The sequence below is a fragment of the Bactrocera neohumeralis genome, chromosome 2, assembly GCF_024586455.1.
Source record: "Bactrocera neohumeralis isolate Rockhampton chromosome 2, APGP_CSIRO_Bneo_wtdbg2-racon-allhic-juicebox.fasta_v2, whole genome shotgun sequence".
Classification (NCBI taxonomy): Eukaryota; Metazoa; Arthropoda; class Insecta; order Diptera; family Tephritidae; genus Bactrocera; species Bactrocera neohumeralis.
The window spans coordinates 25,736,608-25,755,868 of NC_065919.1; the positions used below are offsets into that span (position 1 = coordinate 25,736,608).

At 32.6% G+C, this 19,261-nt stretch overlaps 1 protein-coding gene across 9 annotated transcripts in view; it reads left to right on the forward strand.

Annotated features, from left to right (window-relative positions):
- LOC126751110 (uncharacterized) overlaps positions 1-19,261 on the forward strand; it is a 146,030-nt gene that overhangs the window by 11,465 nt on the left and 115,304 nt on the right. For 2 of the 9 annotated variants that reach the window (XM_050461078.1, XM_050461085.1), the window contains exon 2: positions 10,654-10,716. The exons of 5 other annotated variants lie outside the window; for them this stretch is intronic. The gene's annotated coding sequence lies outside the window, so the exon portion shown is untranslated. The remainder of the gene's footprint in view (positions 1-10,653; positions 10,717-19,261) is intronic. 2 more of the 9 variants (XM_050461079.1, XM_050461086.1) reach the window with 1 other exon arrangement.

A 19,261-nucleotide genomic window follows, 5' to 3' on the forward strand; every position in this document is an offset into this window, starting at 1 on the left:
AGCGTAATTGCCAGTTTATTTAAACATAAAGATTCCTACAATATGTCTAAACACATACATTTTACCACTTTTTAGGAAATTTTTTTTTATGCGACAACAAATTCGATCATTTTAATTTTTTAATATATTTTTATTTGTGTTTTGAAATGTATAAAAACATTTTTTTTTTGTCGTTTTTTACATTTTTAATATTCAAATATATTTTTTTTTAAATCAAAGTAGTCCCAAAAAAAAAAAAGTAGTTCACTGGTCATGGTGATAGCGGCTGTTCATGTTGTCTGAAATAAAAAATCGAATGGATTATTATTCAGTAGTTCTGCGGCTGTCGTCCCTACCAAATATAATCATTAATTTTAATTAGTAATTTCATTAAAAACAAATGTCGAACATCAAAAAAAAAGTAACGAAAATCTTGTTTTTTTCGTTAAAAATCGTTTAAAAAAATATGAAAATATTTTCGAAAATAGACAATTCTGGTAGGGACGATAACTATAAATGAGTAGAAGAACATATGTATGTAAATTTCAAAGCAATCGGTTGAATACTTTTTTTTAGGACCATGACAGTTTCAGAAAATGATGATTCGAGAAAAATGCGCTTAAAGTTTCAAGAGAGGTAGACAGTCGCTTACGACACGTCGGCGACTATGAGCTGTAACTTATCAAATGCTATGAATTTCGGTCTAAATTTTTCACAGCATGTTTTCAATAGGTTTTACTGTCAAAATAAAAAAAAAATCGATTTTTCGAAGTGATTACATGAGAATACCCCCTTAAAGAATTTTAAACAATACTAAACATTGAAGCGAAGAAAAATATACAATCGTAGCTGTCTACTTAAACCCAAGAAATCATACGTTGTTGTTTTTCTTTACACACCCAAGCAAACTCAAAACATTTTTTTGTCAGCATCAAACTTTAACTGTGTGCTAATTGAGTGTGTATGAATAGAGAACTTAATGAGACAATTTAAAACTTCATCGCTTTAGTTAATAGACTCGCATAGATATAGTCTTGGGTAGATACAAAAGCCACCCTGGTCTTGCAAGAAATTTTTATGCTTATTTTAACACTTTTCTCTTAAGAACTATTTAAAAATCACGAATTCTAAATTGCCAAATTATTTATGCCAACATTAAAAAGCAAACAGAAACCACTTAAAGAAAAAAAATCTCTCCAATGTTTAAATTATGCAAATTCAAAGTAAATATACATACATATTTACTATACCAGTATTATACATACACATAAATATGTACATATGTAAGTGTGTATGTAATTATGCCCAATAAAAAATTAAAAAAAAAAACTGAATATTATAAAATTAAATAACACACCAAATTAATAAATTTTAATAAGTACAAGTGGATAATGAGCCTGAACGGTGGCTGACCAAAACAGACGCGTACAAAAAAATTAAAGAAATTGAAAAAAAAAAACTGAAACTGCAATTTTCACTAAAACAAGTTGATTGCGGGTTAATAAAAATAAGCGCCGCCAAGAAAGAGTAGCTACCACATATGTATGTACATACATACATACATATATGTACATATGTATATCAGTATGAGCGTCAACGCTAGCGAAACGCGTTCATGAGTGACGCACGCATGCGCTAAAATACACTCCGCACCGCCAGTATGAGGATTACGACGAAGCTGGCTTGATGTCTGACCAGCTAAAGCACACATTCATACATACATACATACACAGCTGATGGCTAGCTGGCTTGCTAACTAGTTTAGTAGCTGCTAGTTTAAGTTGCCGCTGGACAGCAAGATTGGCGGTAACAATTTATACGCGCATGTAGTAGCTGCCAGCTAACGGTTATAGTGGTGGTGGCCGCAACAACACTGTTTAAAAGCTAATACGTAACGGTGATGGCCATATGCAAACATACATCTGGTATGCATGTAAGTATGTATGTATGTATGTATGTATGTAGCTGCTCCTATTTACGAGTTGGCATATAAAATAGCGGATACTAGCGCTAGTTTTGTAATAAACGGCGGTGCATTATTTTACCCAAAGCAAAGCACACTTGGAATTCGTTGCGGATCAAAAATAAGTAATAAATAATTAAAATTATATACATATGTATGTACATATGTATCGTATCGTATGTATGTATATAATTGATTTTCCTCGAAATTTTAATTAAAAAGATATGCGCAACTGAGACGCTACTTTTGCTGATAGCAAGAGAAGATAAGTATTTAGATTGATTTCATATACATATGTATGTATTTACATACTAATATGTATGCATACATATGTATGTCGTCACCTAAAATGCAAAACAACGTATCAACAAAAAAAATTGAAGAAAAAAAATTGAATTTAGTATTTTATTGTTTACGATTCACCACATCGTATTATAGATATAACCAATATATAACCACTTTATAACCAAAACTCAAATTTTGTTTCAATATGGGTCTGTAAACTTATAAAAAAGTGATGTTACGTTATTTTGAATTTTAGGTGACTATATACATACATATGTACATACACATATGTACATGTATGTGTGCATATAACCGTTCATACATAACTGTTTATCATAAGTCAAATGTTATTCAATTTTGGTAATAAATACCAAAATCTGTCATTTTGTTAACCCTATAATGCATGATGTCTCATAAACATCACATACTACATACTTATATGTACATATGTAAGTATGTACATGTGTTTACTCATGACTAATCACAAATTTAATTGATTTTAATCAAATATAAAATGAATAAAGTTTATTTGTGAAGATAAAAATGTAAAAAAAAAAATGAAAAGACACGATATTGCTGATAATTATTTAATCAATAAATATACATATACATATATGTATATGTATGTTTATGTATGTATATTCATTTATATATACAAGCTCTTACCACACATTGTAATAACGGTGAATTGCGTATTTTTTATGCATGCACACATATAAACGCGTTACATTTGTTAACAAATTTATTTGTATTTTACTTGTTTTCTGCTTCATTCGCCAACTCCGTTATTACTTAATACTTTGAAGTAAACTTTATATAGATATACATATGTATATTACATTATTAGGTCTACAACTTTGCTTCCGTTTTCCAATAGATGTCTCTAGGGTCAAGCACTGGTCGATTAAATCGTTTTATATCGATCTTGGACATTTGTGTCAACACTAACCCAACAAAATATTTGTAGAGATCTGTTTGCATCCAAAATTTATTCTCAACTGAAAATGTCACTTTTTGAGTCGAATTCTCGACATTTGCGGGAAATTTTGCTTTTCTTTTTTAATTCCAAGAAAAGTGCGGCTGAGGCTCATCGAATGCTTTCGGATACGTACGGTGCGGCTGACCTAAGTGAAAGAACACGTCGCGAATGGTTTCAACGTTTTAAGAATGGTGATTATGAATTCGAAGACCGGCATCGTGGTGGAGAAGATTTTCGTAGATACTGAATTGGAAGCATTACTCGACCAAGATGCGTTTCAAACCCAAGCAGAATTGGCCGAATCGTTGCAAGTGACACAGTAAGCCCTATCAAAACGCCTCAAAGTCATGGGGATGATTCAGAAACAAGGAATCTGGGTTCCTTACGACTTGAAACCAAGCGATGTCGAACGGCGCTTATGAGCTGCTAAAGCCAAGTGAAACCATCGCAGGAGATCGATACCGAACGCAATTGATGCGTTTGAGCCGAGCACTAAAAGAAAAATGGCCACAGTACGAGGAAAGACACAATAAAGTCATTCTCCAGCATGACAATGCTCGGCCTCAAAAGGTAATGCAGGAATTTTTCCTTCATTATTATTCTTAGTTTATACAAAGAACTATTTTGCACTTTTTAGTTTGATATGCTTTAAAAGCGTGTTTTTTAGTTTTTTTTAAACTATATTTATTGACACACAGAGTTACTATCGTCAATTGCATATCTCACAAATTGACCGAAATTTTCGATAAAAATTCAACTGTAAATACTGGAGTCCACACATGCGGTCCCCAGGGGCTTGAACAGTTTTGGTCATAAGGTAACATACTCTAAAGCCATCATTCGAGCAAAGTTTTATCCCGTTGTATTAATTGCTTCTTGATTTTTGTACTGGAAAGAGAAAGATTTCACCTAAAAGTGGGCGGTGTATGTATAAGGTCTCCGATGCATCCTTTTGGGTCTTACAAACTTCGGCGCAAACTTTATTACCATGTTGTGGATATAGAAACATACATACATATGTACATTAGAGTGATTCAAAAAAAAAATTTTTTTTTTTCGTTTGGTACTCGGAAAAATAGGTTCCTAGACACCTCTACGAAAGCCTCTCAAAACATGAGTTTTTAATTGTAACGGGAAGGTCCTCCTACAAACAGTTTTCTATTTTTTCTTATTATCAGATAGAAAAATTTATATCTCGCTTCCAACTACTTGAAAAAATTTCTTGTTTCATAGATTTTGAAGGAAATTGAATGCTCTACAAAAAAGGTCTCTTATGATTTTTTCGTAAACCCAACCGTTTAAAAGATATTAACGGTTGAAGTTTGATTATTTTTGGGAAAATTTTTTATTTCTTATGAATTTTATAACTCAATGAAAAAAAATTATTATGAATGATGAAACTTATAGGCTTTCTTAGAGGTGTCTAGGAACCTATTTTTCAGAATACCAAACGAAAAAAAAAATTTTTTTTTGATCCACCTTAATATGCATTGATGTTTGACGATAAATATCTCGTAAACGCTTAACTTAATGGAAAAATCATAAGAGACCATTTTTATAGAGCAGTCAATTTCCAACAAAATCTAAGGAGCATGATATTTTTTCAAGTAGTTGGAAGCGATATATAAATTTTTCTATCTAATAATAAGAAAAAATAGAAAACTGTATGTAGGAGGACCTTCCCGTTACAATTAAAAACTCATGTTTGGAGGTGTCTGGGAACCTATTTTTCCGAGTACCAAACGAAAAAAAAAGTTTTTTCTTTTGAATCACTCTAATGTACATACATATAATAAAGTTATCTAATTTGTTCAAAGATGATTTCAAGATTTTTATTTAAGACTTCTAAAATCTTGAAAGTAGTTTGTTAAAAAAATTTTATTTTAATATTTTTTGTTTTTGCACTTTATATTTGTCAAATTTTTTGCCTTTTATACACATTTCTTTTATCATTAATGGAATGTAAAGCTCATAAACTCGTGTAATTATTATTTCAACCAATCATGACTCGGTATAATTATGTTCTTATTAGTGTTGTTGTTGTAAATAAATATCGTGTTGTATGTAGTATGTTTTTATTTGCCTAATAGATATTTTGGCTGCCCTTACTGCACACATATCCACTTTTACAAATATATTATCAAATAAAAATATATGAGAACCCTGTAGGAAAATTTGGGAAATTTTTATAAGTACAAAAGTTTAGTTTAAAATACTTTATTTTTTATTTTTTTTCTTTGAAAGACTTACAGTTTCCTAAATATATAAGTTCGATCGAAAACAACCTTTGTAAAATAAATCGATTGAAGTAAAAAACCAAAAAAATTAATTTTGTGCTTTGGATAGTCGATGAGCATGAAATTTAGTATTCTTAAGTGAGGCTCTTGAGAATTCTAAAAGGAAAATTTAACTTATTTTTACCATTACCGTTTACTAAAATATTTGTTTTTGCGACATGCTTCCACACCAGCAAATGTAATTCATATTTCCATACATTTGCACCATTTTTCCAGCACCACAACTCGTCTCTACAGGGTATGCTGTCTGCTTTTAATATAGTCGCTGTCTCATGATGGATGAGCATGTGATAACCAGCGGTCAAACGCGTTTTTGTCTATTGTTGGTTTTCTCCACTATCTGTGCGATGATCGATATGATTCGCTTAACTACACTCGCATATACTTACATAACAGCGCAACGTTATTTTATTATTATTATTTGGATTTGCAATACAAATTTCGTTGACTGACTGACAAGTAGAGAAATAAATGTTGAAAAAACCACGATCATTTGTTGACTTGAATGGCTTGTGGCTAATAGCTTCGAATGACGTGAGTCCGCCTTTTTATGAGTGTCTAAGTCTTAATTTGTTCAAAATTCTGGCTTGTTTCCATTTGTTTTTGTCTTTCTTTTCTATTTTTAGTTATTTGCGTCTTCACAGTAATTACTAATTGCTTGCAAACTTAAGTGCGTTTCGAGCAATTTCGTGTATCATTAAAATAAAAAATTACCTGAAATTAAAATTCTAGCTTGACTCTTTGACTGAAGTTCACTTTCATTAGAGATCACTGGATTAGCTTGTAGCATTAAATTTGTTGCTTGAATGTAATTTTCGTTTACTTCAACTTCAATGAAAAAGGAAACTATTTTAAATTGCATAATATTACATTTTTTTCGGTATTTTATAATTTTAAGGGGTTACATGGGTTTCCTCTGGTAAAAAACAGCCTCTTGCAACATTTTTTTTCTCATATAAAAAAATAAATATTTTATTAGAATTTTTCATTGTTATAAAGATACACTGTTAACAAAGAAATTCGGTAATTTTTGGAAAAATAAAATATTTTATACTCGGAAAGAGATTGGTTTTATAACTCCTTACAGGATCATCTAAAGTGAAAAAATACGTGTTTTAGTTAAAACCTTAACTTAGAACTTGGACGAAGGAAAAAAACTGAAAATTGGATTTTTGGCAGACATTTTTACAAAAAAAAAATGAAAATTTCGCGACCTTTTTTTTTTTTTTTGTAAATAGTTGTAATCAAAAAAATCAAAAAAATTCTTCGTCCAAGTTTTTAGGAATTTTATCTCAAAGATCTGTGTAAAATTTCATGAAGATCAGTTGAGTAGTTCTCGAAAAATCTTGCTAATCGACTTCAAAAATACAGTTTCGAGAAACACTACTTTAAAGACGGCGCACTTAGCCTACTCGGATCAATTTGAAACCCGTAAACCCATGTAACCTCTTAAAGTAAAACTGGAATGATGTTGAACTTAATGTTTGGTTATGTGGAAGAATTACGAAATATTAGAATATCGAATGTTTAAATTTCAGATAATTGTGATGAGATATTATTCGAGATGCTTCCATCTATTGATATTTTGACCGTAGATTTGGCCTCTGACTTTATAAATTAAAATTGACTTAGAGCAATTAAAGTTTTTCCGTACAATTTTTCGAGTTTGTAGTCTTTTACATTCAATTACTTGTACTAGTCCACATTTTCATTAACATCTACTGTTATAAAATTCGCTTCCAAATAACAGTATTTTTTCAAAACCCCCCTTACACAAAAAACTAAATCGAGCCTATGTTTTGTGACATCTGGAGCACGCGATCTTAAAGTCAATGTGAGAGTTTCACCCTCTCTATATTCGAAAATAACAATCTAAACTCTTGATTACAAGTTAGGTTAGGTTAAATGGCTGATCAATGATTGCATTTCAAGTTCTCTGGTAGTATTTTTGCCTTAATTGGATCTAGAGGCGATTTCGCTTAGTAAATCCTAGCGATAGAGTTGTCATGTTTCACACAATGAGTGATTTATATACATATGAATGTACATACATATATCTGAACTAGAGGTTTTTGGATGACAAAAGCTCGTGTCTTCTCACTACACATCAACAAAAACAGTCAAAAGGACGTATCTTGTTTAGTTTTCCCATGTCTACATAAGTATATCTGCCGATTGTGGATCTATAAATACAAAAAGAACTCTCATTGACAGATTAACCAAAAAGTAGATATTTTTGACTCGACTTCTCTCCACTAAATTGTTTTGTATAAAATTTCGACTTTTTAAATTAACTGAAAACGATTTCTATAAGTGTTAAATAATATGACAAACAAAGTGAATGTGGCGACAAAATCACGTAATCACAACAGCGACAAAAGCAACAATAACTATTCGACCAACGCATCTAAAAAAATGCAACAATTGCAACAGCAATTGACCATATAATCGATAATAACAATAAAAACAACAAACCCACTAGCAAATATGCAGCGGACGTAACGAAATATCACAACAACAACTACAACACCTACAAGCAAATCCAATAAAAATTACAATAGCCGTAAATAGTAAACAACAGTTGCAGAAATAAACTCAACTCGAACGTACAAATAAACAAAGTGTTGACTCGCAAGTTGCTAGAGAGGCTTTTGCTGCAGCTCGTCGTCATTCGCCGACATTCCACCGAAATCCAGCACACAACTACAACAGTGTTCAAAACACTTTAGAGCTTGTAAATATTTAGCTATGGCAAAACAAATAAATTTTTTGGTCTGACCGAGTGAATGGCTGTCCACTCGAACTCAGCTGGTTAGTTCAGCATTCGTCGCGGCGCACATGCGCACTGGAGCAACAATGTTGACGCCGACAAGCAGCTTAGCCAACTCCACCTGTTAGCGGCTAGCAGTGAGACTAGACTCAGCAAAACGAGTCGGGAGTAGCTTTCGGATGCGGCGCGGTGACCGAGGTTTCAAATTAGTTTCTCAGGCCGAAATGTGTTTGCAAACGGGTTGAATAATTCCCTAAAATCCACAGCGATACATACATATAGTATATGTATATATGTTCATATTTATGTATACATACATATGTATATTTGTTTATTTATTCTAAGCATTGTTTGCGCGAAAAGCACGATCACTTTACTCTTTGTTCCAGCACGTTGTTACTGATTGGTTTTCGCGCTTGCGTCTAATACCAGATATTGCTCAGTTACTCGTTATAATTGTGAATATGCAAAAGAGGCTACAACTTATGAGGTAATTAAAGAAGAACGTTAAAACCACTTGCCTTCCGGCGCCAAGAGTTTGACACAAATTCTGGTTAATCATCGAGGCAGCGAAACGAGTCCCACGGCACAGCGGGTGACAGCAGTGAGATGAAGCTAAATGCTGTGTAAAGTGAGAAGTGCATATGTTTATATCATATACATACATATGTATGTCTGTTGTTGTATATACATACATACATATGTACCAGAGAACTGCATCGAGTAATAAAATTTTGTTCATAATCGGAATGAGGAATACTTGTTACTGTTCCATCTTATTAATGACTCAGTTAGTAGTTGTCAGTTCAAGCTCTCTCGCAGCTTGACGTGCTTTTCAAAAACTGAATTAAGCTAAATTAAGTTAAGTTCCTCTCTATTCAACTTTTTCCTTAAAAAAGTAAGGAACCTGCAAATGGATGATTTTTCATCACCTTTTATATATATGATATGTACATTAATTTTATAACTCAATGGAACCGTGATTTACTCAAAATTTTTTTTTTTGTTCGTGTATTGGTACATCAAAAAATAGTTGACACCTCTATTGCCTGATCAACAATTTCATTTTTTTTTTTCATGATGAACTGAATTGGTTTGATTGTGTTTTTTACGAAAAAATCACGAATGTTTGTTAGGGAAATCGTACTCGTTGCAGGTCCTCCGCCTGCAAGAAAAGTGGAATTTTCTTAAAAATTTTTAGTACTTTTTTCAGGATTATCGAATAAAAAAAATGGTGCCCTTTATTGCCAGCAAGTTGCAAAATAATATAACACTCTCTTTTTAAAGCAAGACATTGAAAAACTCGTTTTGATTTCCCAAGTGTTCAACAAGTAAGTCTAATATTTTATTCTAATTTTGCGAATTTTTTTAAACCAAACAAACGAAATCCAAAACTTTCTGATAATACTGTCCACTTTATGTAACTATTTTTTAAGATTATTAAACTTGCCTAAAAGACCGATTAAAAAATATATTGAAAATGAAATTTTAAGAATAATTTGATTTTTGTTTATGAACAGGGTTGGAGGATGGAGTTGTTTAATATCAGAACAAAACCGATGATTCACTTTCCATACTTTTACACATGGCTTAACCAGCTCACTTTCCGTTATAAATCTCCTTGAACATCTGTTCGAAAAAAACGATTTTCTACATTGGATGATGCTGTTTGAACCTGATGAGAATACTTATGACTGTTCCATTTATTAATGACTTTAGTAGGTCAAAGTTGACATCACCGCCGTAAGGAATCGATGGACGGGACAAGGACAGCTTGACGTCCTTTTTAAGCGAAGGAAGAAAGACTTCCTCGCCGAGTAATCAACTTTTCTCCTTAAAAAGTTTTGGATCACCCTTTATATATGTATGTATATTAGAGTGATTCGAAAAAAAAAAATTTTTTTTTTTTAAAGAAAGCCTCTCCAAGAAAGCCTATAAGTTTCATCATTCATAATAATTTTTTTTCATTGAGTTATAAAATTCATAAGAAATAAAAAATTTCCCAAAAATAATCAAACTTGAATTGTTAATATCTTTTAAACGTTTGGGTTTACGAAAAATCATAATAGACCTTTTTTGTAGAGCATTCAATTTCCTACAAAATCTAAGGAACAAGATATTTTTTCAAGTAGTTGGAAGCGAGATATAAATTTTTCTATCTGATAATAAGAAAAAATAGAAAACTGTATGTAGGAGGACCTTCCCATTACAATTAAAAACTCATGTTTGGAGAGGCTTTCTTAGAGGTGTCTAGGAACCTATTTTTCCGAGTACCAAATAAAAAAAAAGGTTTTTTTTTAATCACTCTAATGTAATTACTTATGTATATATAAGTATATATCGTCTCCAGTTTATAAAACTCTCTTTTTTCAATTTGTAGACATTGAAATTGGCGGTGTGTTGACTAGTTTTGATGTTATTGCAAGTGAAATGAACGTCGTAAGTAAGTCTAATATTTTATTCTAATTTTGCGAATTTTTTTAAGACCATGTTTTTTTGCTTGTAAGAAGTAGTTACTTGATGATTTCAATCGCTAACCAAACTGGTTATTTCGTCGCTTCAAAAACGTCGACTAATGATAGACTAGCTATAGCAGAATAGAGATCAAACTAAGATCAGAAAAGGTTCGAATTAACAACCGAGAAGATGAAATTCTTTCTAATATACAATATATTGAGTGAAATGAATATGATGTTTAAGAATAATTTGATTTTTGGAAGAGCTAATTATACCCTGAACAGGGTATATTAAGTTTGTCACGAAGTTTGTAACACCCAGAAGGAATCGTGGGAGACCCTCTAAAGTATGTATATAAATGGTCAGTATGTCGAGCTGAGTCGATTTACCCATGTCCGTCTGTCTGTCTGTCCGTCTGTCTGTATATATACGAACTAGTCTCTCAGTTTTTCAGATATCGTTTTGAAATTTTGCAAACGTCATTTTCTCTTCAAGAAGCTGCTCATTTGTCGGAACGGCCGATATCGGGTCACTATAACATATAGCTGCCATACAAACTGAACGATCGGAATCAAGTTCTTGTATGGAAAACTTTCACATTGACAAGATATATTCACGAAATTTGGTTATATTATTTTTCTGAGGCAACAATGTAATCTCCGCAGAAATTGTTCAGATCGGTTAACTATAGCATATAGCTGCCATACAAACTGAACGATCGGAATCAAATGCTTGTATGGAAAACTTTCACATTTGACATGATATATTCACGAAATTTGGTATATGTTATTTTCTAAGGCAACAATGTAATCTCCGAAGAAATTGTTCAGATCGGTTAACTATAGCATATAGTTTCCATACAAACTGAACACATAGTTACTAACAGAAATGCACCTGTGAAGGGTATTTAGCTTCGGTGCAACCGAAGTTAACGTTTTTTCTTGTTTTTTTTTATTTAAACGTCATTCGAATTGCAACTAGTTACAAAAGTACTAACAAGCAATATTTATCATAATTTATAAGGTAAAACAATAAAAGCTCTATTAAGAAGCTTTTTACAAAAACTAAACTTTGTATTAAAAATTAAAAATGTAATAAAAACCAAATCTAATGAGAATTAATGATAAACAGATTAAACAGTTTTAGATTCTCTTTTATTTTTTGCTCTTTTGCTGTTAAAAATTTGACAAATGCCTTCTTCTCACATTATGAGCTGCGTGTGATTGAATAAAGTTTTTAAATTAAAGATTTCAAGAACATGTTTGTTGTTTCATCATTGCTATATGCAGTTCAAGGTCAAGGGGTTAATTAAAAGGGCACATACATACTATATATACCCATCGAACCATTTTTAAATTTATTAAGAATGTATGCTGACTAACAGATTAAGCACTTAAAAAGAAAAAAAAATGGTGTTCTTAAATATTATATCGAAATATTCTGATTATTTGTTTACTAAATTGGCGAACTTGACGGAGAGTTGTCACAGAAAATAACAGCAAACTGTAGAGTTTTAAATTTATAGGAAACTTCTCCATGCAGCTCACAACTCTAGAAGAAGCTCGCACCAAACAGCTGTGCCTATTTTGCAACTACAAGCTGCATTTTAGCAAAAATATAATTATACCATAACGGTGAACAATGCACCAGCAAGAGGCATCTATACAAAACAAAAACTAACGAATGCAAATACAACAAATACTTGCACTAATGAACTCATAAACTCGCCATTGACCACCAACCGTGAGCAATTCTCACCGCTACTGTGATGTGCAAGCGGCTCTGTGTTAATTAACGGTATGCCTTCAGCGATTACTGATTACCGGTGAGCACCGGTGCAATAAAGCGACGATATAAAAACAAATACAAACAAGTATTTGGAATGATAAAAAACGTGAACTTATTGAGTCCAAGTAAATATGTACTTACATATGTACATACATATGTACGAGAATCACTATGTAATTAAGCGCCATTAATTTTTAAACAGTTTGTATAAAAATAAAACTTGAACTTCTTAATTAATTACAGATAGAAAAACATGTGTTATGAGAAAAACCCGTTATAAACATATAAATTAAAAGAAAGCAATAAAATAATATTATACAATATTTGAAGACTAGAATTGTTTAGATAGATTACTACACATTCTAATATATACAAATAAACGATTAGAGACATATGGAGAAACTTAGATTTTTATAAATGTAAATCCATTAGAGACGCTATAACCCTTTGCTCCCAGGTTAATGATTACTTGGTATAATGATTACTTGGTCATGGCAAGCGAGTATCTAATTGACATACACATGTGAATAATGTATGTATGTTACCAGCGTCACTCTACTGCCTACACATGCTGTGCTTTCTTTACAAACAAACAAACATACAATATTCACAAAGCAAACTAATTACTCGCTAAATAAACGGGCCTAATGCCCTATTTGTAAATACTGATGCGCTCTTAATGAACTGTAAATTGTGCGGCTTAGAGTGACTACTTTCTGGAGCACACAGACAAATACATAAGTATGTATATGCATGAATATTAATATATATTTGCAATCGTATTTGCTAATTAACGCTTTCGCTAATTACTAGTTAGCGCTTATAAAAGATTCCATTTCGCCACAAAGTAAAGCTTAATTTTAGACGACCTTTGATGGTTTTCCCCAAGGACAAATGCGAATAAAGCAAGTAAAGTAAAGCAAGTAATGTTATACGCTACAAGGAATATTTTGAGTTGGATTATCTTATTAATATTTTCACTTTCAACAGTATGCTCTTTTACAAACTAACATTGCTTCTATAGCAGTATTTTTCTTCGCAGAACACCGTATATCTTGTTATAGGAAGTTTCGCTTTTTTGAAAACTGCTTGGTGAATCTATTAATAAGTCAATATGCTAATTTTCCTTCACCATCGGGCGCTGTTCAGGGTTTAAAAATCAGGTAAATACGTAAGGCGAATATATACGTATATTATATAATTAATTGATTAGATGTTCATATGTATATATAATGCGAAATTCCAGCACACCCAATTGCACACATTAACCGTTTAACTGATTCCCTGCTTAATTATATCAAATATGAACTATTAGGCAAGTGCAATTAAGCGACAAATACAACGTTGAAAAGTCACCAACGAACTTTATCTCAGTTTGGTACTGACTGAAATACTACGTAAATTCTTTCAATGAATTTCCTATTTAATTTTGTAAAGATATTTGAATAACTGTATAAATAAAAAATAGATCTGCATAGTATGAATAAACTGTGCCCTCAAATGGATAAATACTTATGTATATGTACTTAAGAGAGGGAAGATATGATTTCAGGAGCAGGAAGCGTAGAGAGAAGAAAAACAACTTTGAAACTATTAATAAGTCTAGAAGCTAGTTATTTTCAACTTTTTACTTTGTTACCATTAAGTATTTGTCTTCAATATTTTCTTTGTAAGAAAATTGCATATAAAATAGAGCTTTGTATATACGAATATTTTTTATCAATGTTCAATGCTATTTTCCCGAAGCTATAAATCCGTTTGTCTCATTTATTGACAGTTCAGAAATTCCCTTCATTTATACGAGGTGTGTTCAAAAAGTATCGCGACAGTTTGCTGACAGTTTTCTTCGCCAGAAACGCCCGGATTTGTGGAAGAACAAAAATTGGCTTTTGCACCACGATAACGCCCCTGCTCACACATCGTTGCTTGTGCGCGACTTTTTGGCCAAAAACAACACACTAATGATGCCGCAGCCACCGTATTCCCCAAATCTGGCCCCCTGTGACTTTTTCTTGTTCCCTAAACTGAAGAGGCCCATGAAAGGACGACGTTACGCTTCTCTTGACGAGATAAAGACGGCATCAAAGGAGGAGCTGAAGAAGATAAAAAAAAAATGATTTTTTGAAGTGCTTCGAAGATTGGAAAAACCGTTTTGCACAAAAAATAATATCTCAAAAATGGGGATTACTTTGTAAGGGAACAAAATAGATATTCATGAATAAATAAATAATTTTTGAAAAAAAAAAAAGTATCGGGTTCATCGTTATCGATACATTTAAAAATCAGCTAGTTTTTGGAGTATTCATTCGGTGTGACTTTGTTATTTATTAAAATTTAAAATGATAATTTTGACTCATTCTTCACAATAGTCTTTAGTATTTAGCATCATAACGGAGTATATGTTTTTTGTTCAGAGTTCTTTAAGTTTTCGATCTCCGCGCAATTGTGTGTATTCTTAAAAACTTTTGTAGAGTTGAGCGGTACAGATACTATCCAACACCAGAAAATGGTTATGTGCAGGATGACTTCTAGCTCATATGCAGCCGCAAAAACTTATTATTACAAGATTTCTGAATGATTCTTGCGCGGGGTGTGTCAATAGATAGTACCCTGACAGAACAGTTCGCACGTACATATGTATATGTCTTTAACACTCATCTTTGTGGCAAAAAGTTCTACCAACTGTGCATCGATATCTGCAAGTTACTGCAAATCTACCGGTATCAGCTGCTCCCAGTGAAAGATCATTTTCGACTCTTTGCAGGCTGAAAATTTACTTGTGGAATGCGATTATAAAGATATTGATGTGTCGAGCGAAGAATTTTTGAACATCACGGCTTTACAGCTCAGAAGACTAGATATCGTTTTATGAGCACTTTTTGCATTCGCGACAAATTTTGTTCAGTTGAGAAGTCAATATAATTTAAAGATTAACTCACGTAGGGCAATAGAAAAATATACGTTGGCAACATTAACTAGTTTAATTTCTCCCATCCCTTGTTTAACATGATTCAAAATTTGAAGTGAAACCACCCCTGAAATTTGTTTTCGCGTACGCCGCTGGTCATCAGCATAGTTAGTTTTATGGAACAGTTGATCTTATCGATGATTGCGTTTTGCGTACTCTCGCTGCATATATTAGCAAGTTGTTGAAAGTATAGTGGTTACCTAACAGATACCAGCAGTTATTGTTTAAGTCAATTTTGAGACAGAATCTGTGAACCTAAAGAAGTAAATGAGTTCGTAGCGTATGATCACATTCCTCTGTTAATTCAATAACTATTGTGAGCGTAATCTTACTATCTTAATGCGATTAAAAATCAATAAGGCTAGACACGAAAGATACACATTTAAATTAAATTGTGAAAGCATGAAAGTGCGATGCAAATACCTACATACATACGTACTACATGTGAGTTCGTGTGGCTTTACATAAGCTCAAGTATGTGCAATAACTACTAATATGGACGACTACACAGCTCAAATAGTATCGTGAGAGTCAATAAGTAAGAGTCAATGACTGCGCGTTCGCAAATGGGATTTTTTACTTGAACCAAATTTAAATATGTACTCTGCATGCTTGTACATTGACTTTTGCAATGCACTGTATGTGCGCATAGTTGACTTGGTGTTGATTACAAATTTGTTATATTTTTACATTTTACCTTTTTTAGAGCTCAAGTAGTTCAAGCGTTGCCTGGCTGTGCTGCGCTTAAAAGGTAAATGAGCAGCGGCCGAATAGTAAGAAAAAAAAAAACAAAAACAATCATTTACAAAAATAGTTAAAAAAATTTTAAGAAAAAACAACCAAAAATAAAACAACAACACATGTGGCACCATTCACGTAGCATAAATGCAATAAACTCTTCGAAAAAAGCTGCAAAAACGCAAAGCATTTTTTACTGTTGCTGCTTGCACAACCGATTTAAGTGAAAAAATATAAAAAATATGAAAAATAAAAAAAAATACTGCCATCTAATGGCGACTTGCCATAACTGGTTACTTTTACTAGTTGATGGCGGTGTGAACCGACAACAACAACATAAGCAAAAGTTCACTTAGTTATAATACAAAAACAAAATGACAAATTGCATTTCACTGCACTCACACGAAAACAAAAAGAAATTACTTTTTACAGCAATTACGATGTTGGCTCTCAGTGCGATTATGTTGTTGCTGGTTTTGCGTTTTTTTCTCAAAGCTGTTTACTGCGCGCTACTTAACTGCTGTTAAACTTATAAGTATATTTATTAATTTATTAGCTGTGCGCAACTACCGGCAGGCGCATGTCACCGCCAGCTTGGTAGCCAATCGCTCAGTGCATACTGGTGGCAGTCACTCACTCACTCACTCCGTCACTCAGCGTAGCAGGCAGTCATTTGAAAATGGATTCGACAGCGCAGCAATAAAGCATGGGTACATAGTATGTATGTAATTTTTTATACTCTCGCAACAAAGTTGCTAAGGAGAGTATTATAGTTTTGTTCACATAACGGTTGTTTGTAAGTCCTAAAACTAAAAGAGTCAGATATAGGGTTATATATACAAAAGTGATCAGGGTGACGTGTAGAGTTGAAATCCGGATGTCTGTCCGTCCGTCCGTGCAAGCTGTGACTTGAGTAAAAATTGAGATATCATGATGAAACTTGGTACACGTATTTCTTGGCTCCATAAGAAGGCTAAGTTCGAAGATGGGCAAAATCGGCTCACTGCCACGCCCGCAAATGGCGAAAACCGAAAACCTATAAAGTGTCATAACTAAGCCATAAATAAAGATATTAAAGTGAAATTTGGCACAAAGGATCACATTAGGGAGTGGCATATTTGTACGTAACTTTTTTGGAAAAGTGGGCGTGGCCCCGCCCCCTACTAAGTTTTTTGTACATATCTCGGAAACTACTATAGCTATGTCAACCAAACTCTATGGAGTCATTTCCTTCGGGCATTTCCATATACAGTTCAAAAACGGAAGAAATCGGATAATAACCACGCCCACCTCCCATACAAAGTTTATGTTGAAAATCACTAAAAGTGCGTTAACCGACTAAGAAAAAACGTCAGAAACACTAAATTTTACGGAAGAAATGGCAGAAGGAAGCTGCACCCAGGTTTTTTTTTTTTAATTGAAAATGGGCGTGGCGTCGCCCACTTATGGACCAAAAACCATATCTCAGGAACTACTATACCGATTTCAATGAAATTCGGTATATAATATTTTCTTAACACCCTGATGACATGTACGAAATATGGGTGAAATCGGTTCACAACCACGCCTTCTTCCAATATAACGCTATTTTGAATTCTATCTGATGCCTTCTCTGTATAATATATATGTATGTACATACATTATCATATAACCAATGATGATAGCGGAATAAAACTTTACACAAATACGGTATTTGAAAAATATGTAAATGACTTATAATGAAATCTCGATTATCACTTTATCGTGCGAGAGTATAAAATGTTCGGTGACACCCGAACTTAGCCCTTCCTTACTTGTTTTATGTTGGCAGCGTTGTAGACACTGAAAATTTTTTTAAGTAAAGGATATAGCTCTTAACCCTGAGCTTTTGAAGTGATTGAAAAAAAGTCTGTTTTCAGACTTATCTCATTAAGCTTATTTGCATCAAGCTAATGGAATAGTAGTGGAAGTTTGAAATTTTGTCTAATTTTTCATGACTTTCGCCAGAGTCTGGCAATCATTTTCTGCGAGTTTTTCGTCAAATTTCCGCTGCGTCAGCATCAGCGTGTCTTCTATTGACGCATTACTTATATTATTTGCTAAATTACAATTTACTCTTTGATAATTACCACTAGTATTTGCATTGCTTTAAAAACGATGCTTGAAAAACCGCTCGTTATGAGTATGACAACAAAAAAAAAAAAAGAAATATATGCGTAAAAAAGTAAAGTCATGTAATTGAGTCACATTCAACTTCAGAAATAAATTACAATTGCTAAGTAATTATTGATAGTACCTGACAGCATTTTATTAACATCGAGTCGGTTGATAAGGAGTTTAGTATACTTGGCGTATCTAAGATTGGTTGTGGTAAGCTCTGTGTGGCAAGACGCATCATTCTGTTGAATCGAAATATTTACAAAACAAAAATGTTTCTGTAGACGCAATTTTTGGTTTAAATAATTGCCTTCGTTTCAAAATCTTCATAGAAATTTCATACTATGAGAATTCATATGGACTATATCGTCAACTAAAATGCAAAATAACGTAACATCACTTTTCATAAGTTTATAGGCGAAAGAAAAACGATGTAATAGAAACCACTCACATTGCAATAAAATTTGAGGTTTGGTGATAAAACGGTTATATATTGGTCATCATAAACTCATATTGAAACAAAATTTGAGTTTTGGTTATAAAATGGTTATAAATTAGGTATTATATCAAACAGCGATTTTCGAACTTTTTTTGATGAAACGCTGGTTCACATTTTAGATTACAATATACACTTCTAGCTGATAACGAGTAATTTTACCTTTACCCAAATATGGCGACCAACGCTTTAGTCCCTAAAATGCTCTTGTAACATATACACTGGATTACTACATACCAACATTCTTAATATCGAAGAGTCACTGTCAAAATGATATATTTATGATTACGAAAATGTTAATAACATTTAGATATGAAGACCGTTGGTGCCAGTAGTATTGATGATAGTAAAGAAGAGAATATATGTTATTGATGCAATTTCCGTAGCCCACCTAACAATCTGCAA